At 41.2% G+C, this 18424-nt stretch overlaps 1 long non-coding RNA gene across 3 annotated transcripts in view; it reads left to right on the plus strand.

The window, feature by feature from the left end:
• The window catches only part of LOC121675889, a 25942-nt gene extending 22893 nt beyond the window's left edge, over positions 1 to 3049 (plus strand). For 2 of the 3 annotated variants that reach the window (XR_006020264.1, XR_006020265.1), the window contains exons 2-3: positions 1376 to 1514; positions 1635 to 3049. This is a non-coding gene — a long non-coding RNA (uncharacterized LOC121675889). Of the gene's footprint in view, positions 1 to 211; positions 281 to 1375; positions 1515 to 1634 lie in introns of those variants that run through there. The other variant, XR_006020266.1, reaches the window with a different exon arrangement.
• Positions 3050 to 18424: the final 15375 nt, after the last annotated feature.

Consider the following 18424-nt stretch of genomic DNA (forward strand, 5'->3'; position numbering starts at 1 on the left):
TTCTTTTTCCTTTTCTTTTTCCTTTTCCTTTTTCCTTTTTCTTTTTCTTTTTCTTTTTCTTTTTTCTTTTTTCTTTTTTTCTTTTTTCTTTTTTCTTTTTCTTTTTCTTTTTCTTTTTCTTTTTCTTTTTCTTCTTCTTCTTCTTCTTCTTCTTCTTCTTCTTCTTCTTCTTCTTCTTTTCTCTTGTCTTGTCTTGTTTTCCCCCTCAACAGGGCCAGGTTTGCCCAACAAGAACCCTTATGGGAAACAGAGAAGTATATGTTCAGAAAGGTAAGGTCAGGTAAGTAAGGAGAGCTGGAGACACAGTATGTTTTCAGAGCCTTAGGATCCTGTTTTAGGATTAGGATCCCAAAACAATGTTCATCTTATGAGAAGTAAGTAACAGAGTTAGAGGAGACTGGAAACTGCAAGGCAAAGAAACATTTCTGCTCCTTCTTGTCAACTTGATGTTGCATGAGGCGAAATACTGAAGAGTGCCAAAGACGGAGAGGAAGAAGGTGGTCTTCCAAGCTGGAAAGCCAACCCTCTTCTCACTTTTCCCTTTCTCCTGTCCCTCACCATACTAACCCATCAGCAATACTCTGGATATGTGGCTGGACACTTCAGCATGAACCTGTCATCATCTATTGATGCCCTCCAATTTCAGTGAAACTTTTCTATGGAAACACTCAAAGAATTGAGGCAAGAAAAGGCAGGAAACAGAAATTTCTGCAGCCATTTCCTTTCAGATGGAACAGTGATCATTTAGATAACAATTACAACTGTTTTTCTTCTGATTGCAATATCAGTAGCATTCTCAGAAAATGGGTCTGAGGTCAGAGCTGAGATTCAGGATATGTACTGCATAGAGTACATAAATACTTACTGCTATATGTCCCAACCTCACACACAAAAAATCTGAACTTATTTACTGCTGACAAAATTTTACTAAGAGTTCACATCAAATTTTAGGAGCAACCACTGGATTTTGAATGGTTTGGATCAGAGATGGGAGCAGTATTTCATACTCAGTTCTTACAGCCACAGTGGATCAAATCAAAAGCCTGTTTCACATTTTCTTTGAATTATGAGTGTTCAAATTCCAGATCATAGCTCTGCTGTTCAGTGGATATATATTCATTGGCATTAGTGTTTCTGAATGGATTAACTCAGCCATTGTGGAACACAGATCCGACAGTTTGCTTCAAGATAAGCATGAACAGTGTTAGAGCAAACATTTTGGATGCCTTCCAAGAGAAAAGGCTCGCTCATGGAAACTAAGTGTTCTGTAGAGAAGTTGTGAATATGATGAGTCTGTTGAAAGCAGTCCAGCAGGCGTCTGACAAAAACCTGATTATTTTTCAGTCGGTTCACCTATGCTCCTTTTCCCTCCCAGGCTCCACCAAACTCCATGGACTCACAGAGCCCCACAGAAGAACTGGGAAAAATCAAGGGCAGCCTTGGGCTTCTGGGGAGCATATTTTGCACTACAGGTCCAGAAAGCTTTACAGTGACAATGCTTGACTGTCCCTCAGGTAGAGTACTCTAGGATTTTTGGATACACTTTCAACAAGAAACATGAAAATTTCCTCTAAAAATGTTTCTGTTCTCCCATGAGAGGAAATTAATTCTTGACATGTAATTTTGTGTCACAGTGCCAATCCACCAGAGTTCTGCATCAGCAATCACTGAGGGATGTAGAAGCTGTTTCCAGGTTGCTGATGTCTGGACTTTGCCACCAGGATCAGACTCACTGGAGAAAACTAGGCCAGCATGTGCTCCAGCTTTCCACAACACACTGGCGGGAATTGAGCTGTTCAGGTTCTTGGGCTGGGACTAACTCCTCTCCTGATTTATCCTAAACCCAAAGAGGCCTCAAATGCAGCATCATGGGTCTTTCGTGTACCAGAGAAAACAGCTCAGCAGAGGGTACCAACTATGTCCGAAGAGCCAGTAGATGGAAATAAACATTGGTAGTTACTGAGACATACTAGATATGACCTCATTACCTATAAATGGAAGGCTTTCTATGTAAGCCATTTACTCAAGTAAAATTATGCCACAAGAAGGAATATGCTTACTTTTCACCATCTCTATTTATTAAAAACATTGCTAACATGTTCCTTGATAACTTGATTTATGAAGTTTGTGACAAATTGCTTTCTTAATTGAAATATGTCAGGTTTCTAAATACTGAAGTTAATTATACCTCCTTTTCTAGTTGAAGGCTGACCTTTAATTATACAATATTAATCCACATATTGTATGAATTATGTGAAATATCCATTTTGTATGTAGAGGGAGACATGTATGTGTTATTGTAGTGGCGTACAGTTACATAATTATTTTTAATTTAGGATACCAGTTTAATTAAATACTTGCAGAAACCAAGCTTTTTCAGGAAATTTGCAATTACAATCAATTTGAATGTACAGCTACATTAATATGGTGACAAGCCCAATAATAAAAATGAACTAAGTAATTATGGGCAGGTGCTGAACAGATGTGTAAATAGAAGGTCTCTGCATGGAACATTGTTATATATCATTTTGAAAAGCACAAGAAACCTGTTATCCATAACCATTCATATATGCAGTTATAAACCGTCACAAAAAAAGTTAGTTCTTTCAATTTAGATAAATCACTTAAAAATGTGTATGGCACTTAGGCTTTCATTTTCTGTTTCTGGAAAGAAAGTCTAGTTGATTGAAGACTGCTGCTCTACTGTACTCAAAGAGTCTGCCGCACCATTGAAATATATTCTTCTTTCAACACGTTTATGATGAGTGGGTTTTCAGTTTGGAATGGTTTAACAGTCAAAACAATTCACATTCCATATTACAAGTTGAGCTTTATTTAAAGAAGGGGGGAGGTTAAGACTAGTTTAGAGTTGTTTGCTCAAGTTATCAGATTGCCAAAAACCCAATTTAACCTCCAAATAGTTGGAAAACAATGACATTGCATTACTACTGTGAATTGCTTTTAGACAGATTTACAGTGAGGGATTTTTGTGCGTTTTAGGTTTTTTTTCCAAGCCAGTATATTAAAATATACTTTTTCAAGTCTTCTATTTTTGTGTGGTGTGTGAGAAATAATTATATCTCTGATGTAAGCAACTAAGCTAAACTGAAATATTTTATATAGCAATCATACAGAGAACCCAAGGACAGACTGGAATCTAAGGAAACATGAACATGAGCCATCGCTTTGTATGGAACAGGATGCCCTAAGCTGTCTATGGAAGATCACAATATCTAAAGTAGCCATGTCTAAGCAAGGGGCATGTCTGAACTAGACTCTTTCATGAACTTAGATGCTTTTTTCCAAACTGCAGAGATCTGTCTTCCTCTCCCCAAGGTTTATGGCTCTGAAATGGATCCCAGTAGCCAAGCCGGACCCTTCTCAAGCAATACTGGAACAGCAGTAAGGTACTTTTCCTCATTCTCAGAAATAGTCACTCCAGCTGTTGGCACTATGGAAAGCTGTGAGAGGCAGCTGGAGTTGTGCACCATTCTCTTTCTTATCCCACCATGTGCAGGGCCATCATCTTATCTGGAAATGGAACAACTGACATGTCTGGAGAGAGATTAATAAGGGAGCAGTGCTGCTGCAATAAAAACTGTCTGGAGAGATTCCACTCATCTATTTCATTTGTAAAAGGGCAAACTTCTAAAGCATAAATTTGTATTCCAAATGTGCTATGAAATACTTCAGGTGGGGAGGGTGAAGTGGGGACCTCACAGCATTGTATCCTGCAGTCCTCTGCAGCTGAACAGGCCCCATGGATGACATAAACAGCAGGGACTTTTACACTGTGTGCTGGTGGAGTACTCTTCCACACTATCACATGGCCATACTCAGCCTGCAGACTGTATTAGAGCAGAAATATGATAATATAAGTGTAACAACCTTTCTCTCAATTCCAAACTCCAAGATACGCCAAACATTGCATGTAAAATGTGAAAAATGAAGCAATAATTATTTCCTAGGAAGAATGAACAAATCCAAAGCAGTGGAGAGGATAAAACAGTCTCAGTTTTGAAGAGGAAATCCTCAGGATGCTTATTGACACCATGTGCCCTCCTTGCTACAGGAACATGGCTGAAGGGATGGGCAGGCTCTTAATGCTCATCATGCCTCAGCTACTGGACAGGGGAGGTCTATTTTAATGAAAGACTTTGTGTTTCCAGTCAGAAAAGTTGGAACACAGATTTTGTCTTTGTCAGAGGAGCATCTAATAGTTAGGCTTCGAAAAGGAGTTGTGAGGAAGAGATGAGTGCAGTGTTTGGCGGCATATGATGTCTGGATTTTCTTTCTTTATTCATGGAGTCCAGTAAGGCAGGATATAAAACAAACTTCATACATTCTGGCATGGAACGATTCTGCTCTTCATTTCAAAACCAAAGTGGTTTGAATTTCCTGCACTGCCACAGTTAGCCACACATACCTCCTCCTAACTCTGCTTGCATTCCCTTTCCAACTGCTCCCATAATCTCCCGATTCATCCATGTTTGGTGTCTGAGGAGGCAAAAAGGGAGATTTCAGAGGAATTTGTGGCAGATCCATGCTACAGGTGCAGAGAAACACAAGCCAGCTCACACCCAAGGGCAGTGCAAGTCCTTGTGACCCACATGAATCAGCACCAGCACCAGAAGCAAGATTCTTGTTTCATCACCATGCTGAACCAACCTGGCCATATCCTTCTCCAACTGCACCAGCAACTGTGTGTGACTCCACAGCACACTCTAGTAGTGTTAGGGCAGGAATCTTTGCAGAGTACTTGGGGCACTTGTGGCCTCAGTCCCATCGTCAGAGAACCCAGTGCCTTTAGCTGCATTTTAGTTGTGTGGGAATTGTTTGAGCTCACTCCTGTTGCCACAGCTGCTTTAGGAAAACATTTAGTTAGAGATGAGGGTGAGGACACATTATAGATGTAAGCATATGGCTGTCAAACTTCTGCCCAACAGCTTCTATAGATATGTGGCACGTTATGTTATCCAAAGCACTTGAAATTTTTCAGATAACAAAAGCTAATGAAGGCAGCTCTTACAGCTTTATGTGGCACTTGCTTCCTGATAGAGTTGCCAATCCAGCTCTTTGAATTCTGTGCCAACAGCTTTGACACAAGTGAAAGAGCAAGCTGTGCTTTTAACAGATGCGAATGCTTTGGTTGCAGTGATCGCTGCTTTTTCAAAATCATTATCACATATGGGGGATTGCAGCTGCACACTTTTTCCAAAGTGACGACACCCAGACAGTAACTTTTGGAGTAACTTTTGTTGGAATAATTGGAATAACTTGCACTGGCAAGCCGTTAAGAAGCAAAAGCAAGTGGCATCATCTAGCAATTATTTTACTGTCCTGCAAGGGCTTGTATTGAGCAGACGCACAACACGTGGCTGGCATGGCTGGCAATGTCCTGCATTGTAGCCAAAGTGTTACACCAGCAGCAAGCCATGCTGCTGAATTCCAGGGAATCTGCTGTCCTTTCATGACTGCAGAATGAAGACAAACACAACAGCATTATACATGAAATTACTGGTTAAATAGTCTCAATTTGAGGACAGTTCACCAGTTTTTAAGACATCTACTTTTAGCCTGTCCCAGTCTATTTTTTTAGCCTAAGGAATGGCTACTGAGATAGGGTAACATTTCTTGCTCTGCTTGAACAAGGTTGTCATAATATCCTAAGAACCAGATTCTATCTATTTAGTTCTTTTAATGGCAATTTTAGCAAGGAAATGGCAATTTTTATGTCTATGAAGGTGAAGAATATAACCTAGAGATACTGGAATGCAGAAGACTCTCTTCCACGAGAAAACCTCGTCAGCCAGGAGTGCCTGATGTTTCTTCAAAAGGCTGGGGCCGACAAACAGTTCTTTTGCAGAAGGTGTGCTCTGGCTGAGGAGCTGTGCCCCAGGTGAAGGAGCTACAGGAAGATGTGAACAGGCTATTGTAGTATTTGAGTGAATGGGCAAGAGATAGACCAATTGTTTTCAGAGATGCTACAGTCTCAAGGCTCTCTGGGGACTCGAACTTCCATTGTAGTAGAGAAGCAGACGGATTATCATGGAACACTGCAAGGTACTTAGTCAAGGGACTGTTAGTCAAGGATCTGTTAATGATGAAGGCTGGATATTAGGAAAAGGCTCTTCACCCAGAGGGTGTTTGGGAACTGGAACAGGCTCCCAGGGAAGTGCTCACAGCACCAAGCCTGACAGAGTTCGAGAAGTGTTTGGACAATGCTCTCAGGCACATGGTGTGATTCTTAGGGTGTCTTGTGTAGGGACAGGAGTTGGACTTGATGATCCTTATGGACTCAATGGTCCCTTCCAACTCAGCGTATTCTGTGATTCTGTGAAGTACATCATCAATTCTAAACCTTTGCTTCACATGGACAGGATGTGGCATATCTTGGCACTCCGTGCTATTTGTCAAAGAAAGAAATAGTCCAGACATCATAAAGCCTTTACTCTTGAAGTGTTTGTGTTGGGCTTTAGATGGCACATGGTGTGCAGTTCAATGCAAGTGAAGGTTTGGCTGAGGAACCAGTGAGATTCTGCTTTGAGTCATCTGCTGAACAGAAGCAGGTCCTACAACAATTCCTTACTTCAACAGATTCATCACTAAAGCAAAGCATGATCTGATTGAGGAAAGCCATGCTAAAAATTCCGGTTTTTTGGTTGGCTGGGAAAAACAATTTTCCTGTCATCTTTTTTAGGCTTTGTTACAAATGAGAAAAACCCATATTTTGCTAAATGAAACCTTTTTTTAAGGTAAAAGCCCCCAAGTTTTCTTGACTTTTTATTTTTCCTACAATCTCTGCCATCTTTTAGTCAGTAAAAACAATGTAATGAAGTTAGCACAGATTCTCCAGAACATACTGTTTAGGAGGAAAATGAAAAGGGATTCAGAAAAATTTTACTCTACTGACATGAAAAGCCATGTCATAGAGTTAAAAGACTGAATCTTCAGGTAGAGACATTCAGCCTGTGCCCTTTGCAGAATAACTGACCAAGGAATTGTGCTCTCATCAGCTCCTGCTCCCCTAATATTTTTCTTTCTTCTTTCCATTAATGGATTTCTTCACATTCAAGCTGTTATTTCTGAATGTGTGACTTTCAGATTAATGCATAAATAAATAAAAATGTTACTCATGATCAAATTGTCTCTGATCAGAACACTTCCTTAGTGACTGTTCCGGTCCAAGTCACAAGCAAAGTACAGAAATAGTTCCCGCTCCTTGTTTGTTTAAAAAAAAAATTGCAGAAGTTGGTCTGCACATACAAGATGCAAAGTAACTCTGACAGAACAGGAGGGTTTATCCCAAGAATAAAAGACATCCTTTCTGAGCATAGGTTCTCTTTGAGCTTTTATGTTGTCCATTTAATAGAAGCAGAACCTTTACAAGGTTCTCTTATCCAATCAAATCACCAGGTAATTTAACGACTTTTCTGTCATTTTCTTACTTCCATCATTTCGCTTACTGCAAAGACCAATGACTAATCTGCTTTAATTGTCTATAGCAGCACCATATGGGCAGCTGCTATAATGCACTGACTCTATGGACCAGAGTGTCATTCCTCCCTAGCTGCACCTTACGTCACTCTAGTATCAGGTAGGACATGCCAGAGGATATGGCAGGAAGTTGAATGTAGGTGGCAGGCAGGAGGTTGGCTCAGGAGCCCCTGAGCTCATCTTTTGTCAGCAGAGCTTGTTTGTAAGTTCACACTGGCCAGGACAGCTGCACACTTCAAGCCATGCAGAACCTAGAATGACCTTGTAATCAGGGCACTCACATTTAACTTACAAGTGTCCTATCACACTTCAGTTGATGAAAAAGACTTTCTCCTACAGTTCCTCATTTCAGTGGACATGGTATCCTCCCTGAAAAATGCAAGGAGATGCAGGAAGACTCTGATTACAGATTTGCAGTGGGTTTCCACATAGACATCCATCTGCCCTGATTGCACAGATGCTTCTCACTTGTTTATGTCCATAAATGACACTGCCTACTCAAACAGGCTACTTCAGACTTTAACATGAGGTAAGATTCAGAGTGCCTAAGACACCTGGATACATAAGGTACTCAGAATATCCTTCCTAAGATATCCCCTGTTAGGGCTCTCCATGCCAGGGCTCTAGAAGACCTTGCTCCCAAACCTTCTCCTAGGGTATTTAGCTATAAGCCAAGACAACTCACTAAACCAATGTGTAAACCTCTAAAATGTTCAATATGTATCACAACATAGATATATCTAGCATTAGGCAAGGCTTTTGAGCTCCAGAGTATACACAAAGTCCAGTATTAGATTGGTTCTTCATTAGCCCAACATCTGGCTCTCAGCTTCTCTCACGGTAGTATGTGGTTGGGATGCTACCTCAACTTGAATTTTCATAAGCCACACTGTTTAGTGATTTATATCAGTCTGCTTTTAATCACATCATGCCCAAATTAACCAACTGTAATTGTCACCCAGGGTAGGCTGCCTTCTGGAAAGGCCATAAATGAGATTAACTATGAGGGCAGGATGCAGCTGCATGGCTATGAAGTGGAGGAGCAATCTGTACACTAGCTCGGCCTCTACCCCATTATGTACATGAAAGAACATGGCCCCAATGAGGAGAAAGGAAGACCGAAGTATCTGTGACTTCATGCTTTCCCCACCTTCTCCCCCCAGTTTTCATTATGTATCTTTTTCAGCTGAAGAGAAATGAAAACATCTCTATTTTCGTTTCATTTCTCAACCACTGTTTACAAGATCAATTAAAATATTTAACTCCAAATCTCAAAGTACTTCCCCCTCTTCCTCCCATAATTTCAGTTTGTCAGCAAAAATGCACCCATAAACTCATCATGTTCACAGATGTGTGTACAGCATCCAAACCACACTGTGCTCTGCAGCGCAGTGAGAGTTTTGCATAGCTGGAAGGAGCAGAGGAAAGGGATCTGAAAGGTGGGAAACCTTTGGAGCATAACTTTTCCCTTTTTGTGCTTCAGACCCAGCACCGACTGAAGTCAGAAAGTGATCTTCTAGCAGCTTCAGCAGGCTTTGGAACAGGCTCTAACAATGGAGTTAGCAGAAGATAATGGTTAAGACATCAGCTTCATAGCAGTTGCCAATATTTTTTTAACTAGGAAATATTAGCAAATGCGATAACACAGTAAAATGTGGTGACAATAGGAATGCTGTTCATATCTTGTTCATTCAAGTTATGACACAAAGTAGAAAATACAATTAAAACCATATGGTGATCTTAAAATATCTGGCTTTGTTTAAAATGACTCTTTTTTTGCAAGATCAAATGTAAAACATAGTCTTTACAGATAATTTTGTTAATCAGACAATGGTGGCACAAAGATCACTGTAAGCACAAAAGGGAGAGTGAGCCTGGCTTTTGTCCTGCACTGCAGAAGTGGAGGGAAAAGGGATTGGAACAGAGAAAATGGGAGAAGAAGAGCCTTCCTCTCCCTCTTCAATGATCTCTCTGCATAAACCAGCCATAAGAGTGGACTCTTGGAGGTCTTTCCTGGAGGGAAAGAAAGAGGTTATCATACAGTTAGCTGGCTTTAGAGCCTAAAAGAAAACTGCCACATGAGCCCAGCCTTGAAATACAACCAATGTAGCCAGTAATCAGTAACAGCTTTCCCCTTCAGTGGAAGATGCAAGAAACCCACAGCACGTTCTCAGCAATAGTTTTGATGCATGCCTTGCTATAAAGCTGTTCAAAGAGAAACTTAGAGCCCAAAACTGTTACAGCTATACTCTATACCCTACAGAGCTAGATCCTATAATCCCATTGATGTATCTTCCTTTTTTCTTATGGTCAAAGGTCTGCCAGATAAAGACTGATTTATTGTTTATGCTTCTATAATTACCTCATGGAATAGAAGCCCTTAGATCTAGCAAACACCTCCTCTTGTAACATCACACCTATTCTTTCCTCTTTCTCTTTTCCTGTCTTCTCACATCTTTGTTTCTTGTATCTCGATCCTTTGATGTTCAAACCACTGTCATAATTAACATGTGCCAACTGGTCCCTATCCCCATCCTGCTCCCCTGTGAGTGGGAAGGCAGGGAAGCATTGCCCACTCACTGCGCTTATCCCTCTTGGGCCTTTTCTCCTTGATGTGCAGAAGAGGAGCAAGTGGAAACCAGCTGGTGTTTCTGCTTGTACATGTCCATGGATGAATGTGAATAGTCAGTAAAGGTCAGATGGAATAAAGAGCCCCAGACAAACCCAATGCATCCTGACAGAGTGTCTACTAACTACAGGCAAAAGCCACCAGCAGAAAAGTTGTCTACAAACTTCCCGAGCCATTGATGGCTCTTTAGTAGAGAACAACAGCAAAAGAGACTGCTGAAATCGATGCTATTAATATGCCTGCTATCCTGGATGTATCCTTTATGGCCATTATCCAAGGCAGCTCCAGATTTTATTTATGAAGACCAACAAATGAGACTTTGAAGGAGCTTCCTCTTTTAGATGGAAGGATGGACTCAATGCAGTGACACTTGGCAGATAAATGTGTAAACTGAAGTTCTGCCAAAGCAGAATTGAAAACTAATCTCCAGAACAAAGAGTAAATTTCATTTAGGCCTAAATCAGCTATGAGGAAATCGCAGATAGTATGACTTTACCTAGACAAAAATGTGATTACTAATTTTGTACGTACGACATTGGACCCAGTTTAGAAAGTCATTCCATAAGCAAAGACTTCATATCTGTACACAGGAAAAGGCCCCATGACTGAAGCTCTCAGCAGTTATACACTACTGCTAAAGGCGCACTGCAGGTGAATTTTCAAGGACACTCAGCAACAGAGTACCTCTGGTTCCTTGGTACAATTCCTGCTGACTTCTGCTGGAGTAGAAATAGGACAATGCAAATCAATTTTTAGAAGACTTCACACACACTAGTGTTGTTGCTCTGGCTTTACCCAGTGAGAACTGCCAAAGGGACAAGTACTGCGAAGGGGGAGCCAAGCACAGCAATTCCAGGCAAGAATGGGCTGTCATATATAAATTAAAAGGTGGACTTTTAAGCCTGAAGCAATTGAGGTGTCCTTATGTCATAGGTTAGCAAGCATAGTCCCGGAAGGGACGTCCTTGCTAAGGGGTGCTTACAGTTTCCTCTGGGAACTGATAGAACCTATCAGCTGGCCAGTTTGAATATGGACAATTCTCTAAGCCACTTAAAGTTGTGATCACCTCTGTGATCCACATTTAAGAATAGGCAAACTCCCCCTCCAAGCTCTCTCTCGTTTCCGGCGCTGGGACAGGTGGCTGCGGGCCCCGTGTGGGGGCCAGCGGGCCCGGCCAGGCCCTGCTTGGGCCAGGCCGGACCGGGCCACGGCCACCCTGGAGCCATGGACCTGTTCCAGCCGTGGAACCCCCCCCACTGCCTTGCCGTGGGCAGCCGGAGCGGCTCGGCTCTCCCCCCTCTCCACTGCGATAAGAAAAATTCAACATTCCAGCTGCAAAGCTGCAAGGCCGAGGTGAGAGTAACCCTTTTATTGCTATGAAGAGCTGAAAACCTGAGGGAAGAGAGAGAGGAGATGCTTAAAGCTGAAATTCTGTTGTGAAGCTATGATATATCAGAGTATCCTGTTGTAATTTCATGAAGATATGGGGGGTGGAGTGTTCAACTCGTGAGCAAAAGCACCTGCGCTGAGATAGGCAGATGCTGACGCAGCTGTAATTTCATGAGAAGTTTGGACAGGGAGAGATGAACCAGATGAGGACTTTTGCTCCAAACGGGAAAGGAGAAAACCTCAGTCCGTAGAGATGAACCAGATGAGGACTTTTGCTCCAAATGGGAAAGGAGAAAACCTCAGTTCCTAGAGATGCTCCCAGAGATAGTCCTAACGATGAAGATGATGAAGACCCTTTGCTCCCAGGGAAGGAGAAGGGCCTCTGTTTTTGTTTCTGAACGGCTCAACCTTAAAATTGTACCCCAGAAAACTTCAAGAGTGGACCCTCGAAAGCAGTTGCGGGAAAAGCTGCAAGTCGGGGGAAAGGACTCACACGCAGGCAGAGAGACTCCTCTTCCTAAATGGACTGAACAATATTTGGAAGTGGGTGGCTGTCTCGTTGTGATAATGTTTTCATAGCATGAGCAAGAAGAGACTTCTCTTTTTAAATGGACTGAACAAGGTTATTATGGAAGTGGTAAACAGACTGAACATCTTAAGGGTTGTCTTTTCACATTGTCAGTGGGAGAAGGGAGGAAGGTGGGGGGAGGAGGAGAGTTCTGAAGGTGGTATAATTTTTTTTCCTTCTTCTTTTAGGTCTGTTAATAAACTTCTTTATATTCTTTCAAGTTTGGTGCCTGTTTTGCATTTCTCCTAACTCTTATCTCACAGCAGATAAACAGTAATGAGTATTTTGGACCAAACCACTACACCTTATTACTAGATAGCTTACGTGGTGTTTGGCTCAGGAAATTCCCAACCCCAGGGCTCAGACTTGTGGCTGAGTTTTTTCAGACTAACAAGTTGCTGAAACATAGTATATGTCTCTATTTCAAGCCACAGAAAAACTTTAGCTTGATTTATTCAGTAAAAATGGCACACACAGAGACAGTCACTGAAAATTTCTGAAGTGTTTTGTCTTATTCTAGTCCATAGTGAAAGCCAGTTGCACACAAAATTTCTGAAGCTTTTCTGGCCCAGAAAGCAGTGTATATTTGGCACACATTTGACAAGCATCTTGTATGATCCCATCAAATTACCTTTCGAAATAGATCTTAATTACAAGAGCATGGGTTTATGGCACATGAGAAGCACACTTTACCACATGGTGTTCAGGACTTTGCTCAGCCAGTAGTGCATTTTGACAACATTTCACGCATATATCACAGAATCACAGGAAGGTTAAGGATGGAAGGGACCACGGGAAGTCATCTAGTCAAACCTCCCTGCTTGGGTCCCTTAGAGCAACAACTCAGGATTGTGTCCAGAATGCTTTTGAGTGTCTCCAGCGATGGAGACTCTACATGCTCTCTGGACAATCTGTTCCAGTGCTTGGCTACCTGCACAGGAAAGAGGAAGTTCTTCCTCATGTTCAGGTGGAACTTCTTGTGCATCAGTTTCTGCCTGTTGCCTCTGGTTCTTTTACTTGGCACTACCACGGACAGCCTGACTCCTCTTGATGCCCTCCCTTCAGATACTTACAGTCACTGACGAGGTCCCCTCTCAGTCATCTCTTCTCAAGGCTAAGCAGGCCCAGCTTCCTCAACCTTTCCTCATAAGTAAGAGGAAATATATGCAGGGGAAAGCATGTCACAATTTAGTCCATTTCTTCCAATTAGGACTGTCTTTCACAGGTAACCAATTTATATTAGGAAGTCCTTATTTCCTGACATTTTGCTAATATTTTTCAGGTAGAGTGTTTAAAATATTTATGTTAAGTCCTAATCTTTATTATTATAGACTCAGCTACCAGCTGAGAAGCCTCCTTTCGCATAGGAAATCTCTACTAATTATGACACACTGGACATCTACCATGACACTTATCAGAGAGGCTCAAGAATTGGTACAAGTTGGTACAGAGCACCTGGAAGTAAATCAACTACAAGTACTCCAAGTTCTGGCACAACTCTTGAGTTAGACTAATTTTCTCAGCTGAGAATTGCTCCCAGGTCAAAAATCCAGGCTTTGGAGCAAGCACAGCAAAAATATTACTAGCAGAAAGATAATATCTGAATCAATGATGAGTCTCCAGCATACATGATCACCTTATAGTTCAAATACGAAAGAAGGGCTTTTATTAGTTTAACAGTTGTGAGTAATATTTTCAAGTAGTGCCAAATGTGTTACAGATGTTGATAGGAACAACTGCTGACTACAGAGTGCTCCAATACAGAGCTAAACTACTTTGGAGAAATCCAGATCAGAACTTTGCAGCCAGCCTCCCTGCAAATCACACACAGCAAAATACTGTAAATAATACCAAGCCAGTCCAGAATCCTACATCCAATTCAAGCTTTGGGGGAATTCGTTAACTTTGCTGACAGCTGCTTGTGAAGGGCTGAAGCAATGTTCTCCATCTTAAAACAACACAACTTGATGGAAGTCCTGTCTTGGAGCTGCGTACAGAACAGGGAATCTTGTTAAAGTGCTGTCAGGGTGATCAATGTGACATAATAGATGTTATGTACTGCATTAAACTATTTTGCACACCAAATATTGACTCTATGGAAAAGAAGACACACCATATTCCAGTGCATGATGAAGATGATGCCTTAAAGGCGAGGGAGCAAAGAGTGAACACCTGTATAAAATTCACCATGTCTTGAGCTAACCTGAGAGACCAAATGGTACTGCTTCAGGAAAGACCAGTTTGCCAACCAGGCACAGTAAATGTGACCATTATAACGGGAGGCAGAGTGTCCCTCATTCTCCGTAAAGAAGATATGAATGGCATATATTTTCAAGTGCTTTGAGCTGTTTTACTCTGACCTTCCTGTCCAGGATATATGTCACCAATTCCACTTGGGACAAGGCTCCAGAGACCAATAGAGCTTGTTCCAAGGAAATAGTTTTAAAATCCAAGTCCAAATTTTTCATCTTTCCATCTTCAAAACTGACCTCTTAAAGTTCATTGTAACATTATGTCACATGCATAAATTTTTAAGCAGTCTGCTGAGATAATACATTTCTGATTATTGAAGTAACTCATGAACTGCGTAAAAGTAACACGACAAAACTAAAAATGAACCTGTCTTCCACGTGTCAGTCTTTTAATGCTACTTAGATGTCTGCTTTTACACCTCTGTAGTTCCATTCTGATTTTCAGCTTATATAAAGGCCTGGAAATATATTGCTTCAGAATGGAAGAATTGTAATGCACAGTGGAAATTCTTGCTTAAAATGGCACATGCACACCTCTGATCCAGATTTTGGGATGTGGAAGATTTCTTCATAATCACTTATTTTAAACTCTCAGCAACATATCTTACAGCCTGATTTCTAGGCATCTTGACTTTGCCACTAATAACATTTATTACAGTTTTCATGTGAGCCAGCTCTAATATCAGACACATTCATGTTTTCCATTACACAAGGGAAATATCTGGTGATAATTGGAATAGCCTAGATAAATGTCTTGCTAGTAAGTCAAACTGTGACAATTACCAATTTTCCAGGCGAATTCAGGAATGATCAAGAGCATAGCAGGACTCAAAAAGGATTAGAAATGTATAAGGATAATGACACAATTACAGCAGATCAGAAAAAAAATTATATAGAAGAGCAGTCATGTATAAATCCATGAACTGCTTTGGCCTGCAGTCCTTCTTAGGCTCAGTGGCTTATCGTGCTCCAGCATCACTGGGTCATTCAGGCCATGCAGGACACACTACAGGGCTAAGACTTTGGTCTGGGAAGAAACTCCTGTCTGGAATGTTTTTTCTATAAAGATCTATTATGTATGTTTCTTGGGCTTTTTATGGGAACTTTGAGTTATTCAGTGAAATCCTGCTGCCGAATAAAAGTGGTTTAAAAGTCTGAAACATGAAGTCCTAAACTGAAACAGTTCAGAATTTACTTTTTATGTTAAATTTTCTCTGAACTCCTATTTATGACAGTGAAAAAGAGCTCTGTAAAAGTATTTTGTATCCCATACTCACACAATTAATATTTATGTAAACTAAACAAAATAAGGAAAGCTAATGACACGGGAGAGAATATGGAATTACGTAACAATTTGGAACTCTCTAACACTTCGTCTTACCATGCTCTAAAGAATATGTGGGGTTTGTTGATCCTTCTGAAGATGACAGGCTTTATTTATCATGTGAAAAGTACAGTACATCCTGGTAGCATCTACTGAGTCATCTTGTCCACTTTGTGCTATTCTGTTAACGTGGCCTCATCGTGGTTAGGGAGACATAGAAGACAGAAAGAGGCATTTAAGATTCTGTGCTCTTACATTCATTTGTGAGGGTTTCTAGCTGTGATAGAAGCACCTGTCTTCCAAATACAGGAACAAGAATAGCTCTTCATGTGCATACACTGGACTGCACACCCACACATTTAATATATCAACAGCACATCCTACTGCCAGGTCTTCATCTAAATGTTAGAGAAAATTCACATCATTCTGCTGAATAATGGAACCACTGTGTTGCCAGTGATCTAATCTATCTGTGTGTGTGTGTGTATACATGTGTGTGTGTCGATATGTATGTATCAGAGAGAAAAGAACCCTGAAAGTAGGGTTCTACCACACAAGATGAGGTGTAAGGGTGTTGCTCTGTGAACTCTCTAAATAGCAGGATGTTTGTCAGACATATAAACAACTTGGATTTTCATGAAAAGAGAGCAAGGGAGAGTAAGAATGGTTTCCAGAGTATGGAAATCCACTCTTTGGGTTGGTTTTGGCTCCTCTTGGTGAACCTGTCATGTCTGTTAATTACAATGATATTTTGGTTGCTGCTGATACTGAAAGGATAATGACATGGATATGTTCTGGTAGAAAAAGTGGCAGAGATGCACATATAAAATTTGCTTTCCTTCAGGAAATATTTATTTCTAAGCAAGATGCAAAAAGACTCACTGGGATCATCATGCAGCCATTTCCAATATTATTATGTACCACACCTGCACCGCCTTTCCAAACAAACAATAAGATGTGATATTGCCATTTTAACATTATCCTTGATATTTTAGTTCATAGTCAAAATATTACAGTCAAAATTTTAAATGTGTGGGGTTTTCCCACAGTTCAATCTCACTGTAGCTTATCACAGCTACAAGTCTCTCAACATCATTTAATAAGTACATGAAAGAAATAAACCTGAGAGCCTCAGGAAGATTCACTTAGTATAAAGTCTTGAATTACTGTATTCTCACAGGCATCATCAGCAGAAGGCAGTCCATATGAAGTTTTCTGGTATTGAGCTCAGAATGCATAGTCTTCTCCCTCTCCCCCTCGGGCTCCTTGGTATTATCTACCTGTGCTGCTCTTTCCCTGCACTTTTGTTCAGTGCTCTGTCCCCACCCACGTTTATCCATCTCTAATCTCCTTCAGGCCAGCAGCCAGATAATGGAGCATGATGGACACTGCTACTGTGGTCATTGCCATAGTGCATGAGTTACTGCTCCTAATTTCATCTGCAGCCTTGTGGTTTATTTACTCATTCTTTTGCAGGAGCTTTTGGCCTCTTTTGCCTCAGACCCTACACAGTAATAACTGCAGCTTTAATTTAACAGTCCTGTGCTGGTCAGGAAATTTTACAAACTGATAACTAACTGCAGCTACTCCGTAAATACCTCTGCCTCTGATGTGAAAGGCAATAACCCTCAAGAGGACCAGAGGAGAGCCTGCTGCATGCAACAAGTCCTTGCAGCAGGCAAAGAAAGTATGGCAGAGCTTTAGGTAAGTGGGATATAATTAGCCATGTTGGAATTTGACCAGGATATCAGGGTTAACACCGCTGCTCCTGTGGGAAGTGCCTTGGGAGTTCCTCAGCAGCAGGCAGCCAGGACCTCTTGTTTTCATCACATTCCAGGCACTACATGACAGCTACCCAAATACACTTCGCCTTAATGAAACAGAAATGCACATATGATACCTACAATTTGGAACCAAGGTATGGACTTTATCCCAGAATGGATTGATTCAGATTTGTGAATTATTCAGAGTGAAAAATGACTTCCGTATTTTGGTTCTGGACCTTATCTATTGTGAAATAGTAATGACAAAATCAGTCACTGGTGAAACTGTGGAGCCCATGGGTTTATTGAACGGCTAGATCTGCTTGTGGCTGACTGGTGAGTCTAGAGGTGGGCATTTCTTGCATTGAGCTTTTATGCATTGCCTGCATAACCTGTTTGGAAAGAGCTTTGGCCACAGGCATCACACAGAGCTCCGGGCTGTGTATGGAGATTGATGTGCAGGCAGAAGTGCCAGTACTTACAGCATCCCAGAAGACTCACCCAGCTGCTTCCTCTGCCTGTGTCTTTCAACTGCTTATGTTACTATCTTGCATGAGCTGCTCTAGCTCTTGCACTATGAGCTTGTTGCCTTCCTGAGGTCTTTTCTAGTCACAGGTTTTTATTACTTTCCTATGAGTCATGCATACCACGGATCGATGCAGCTCTGCCCTGCCCAGGAAGACTGCAGGGCCAAACAGCTGCTGGTGGTGGGAGGAAAGAAGCTTCTTTAATTCCTACAGTAAATCTCTGCTTGCTACCAGCAACAGCCAGAGGGTTATGGAAAAGTGGCCAAGAATTCCGCACTGATTAATGTACAGACAGAGAGATTTGCTGTATACCAATATTTTCCATAACCCAAAATTATTAAACTGGGTAAACGGTATTCACCTAGGTTCAAATTAGTACATTTGTCACCAGAAATTACCAAACAATTCCATTATTCCTCCACAGAGAAGAGATTGTGAACACTGGCAAAGTTTAGACTTTCCCATTTTATACATG

The sequence above is a fragment of the Corvus kubaryi genome, unplaced genomic scaffold (assembly GCF_017639235.1).
Source record: "Corvus kubaryi isolate FWS band 111438036 unplaced genomic scaffold, C.kubaryi_AGA036_p1.0 76, whole genome shotgun sequence".
Classification (NCBI taxonomy): Eukaryota; Metazoa; Chordata; class Aves; order Passeriformes; family Corvidae; genus Corvus; species Corvus kubaryi.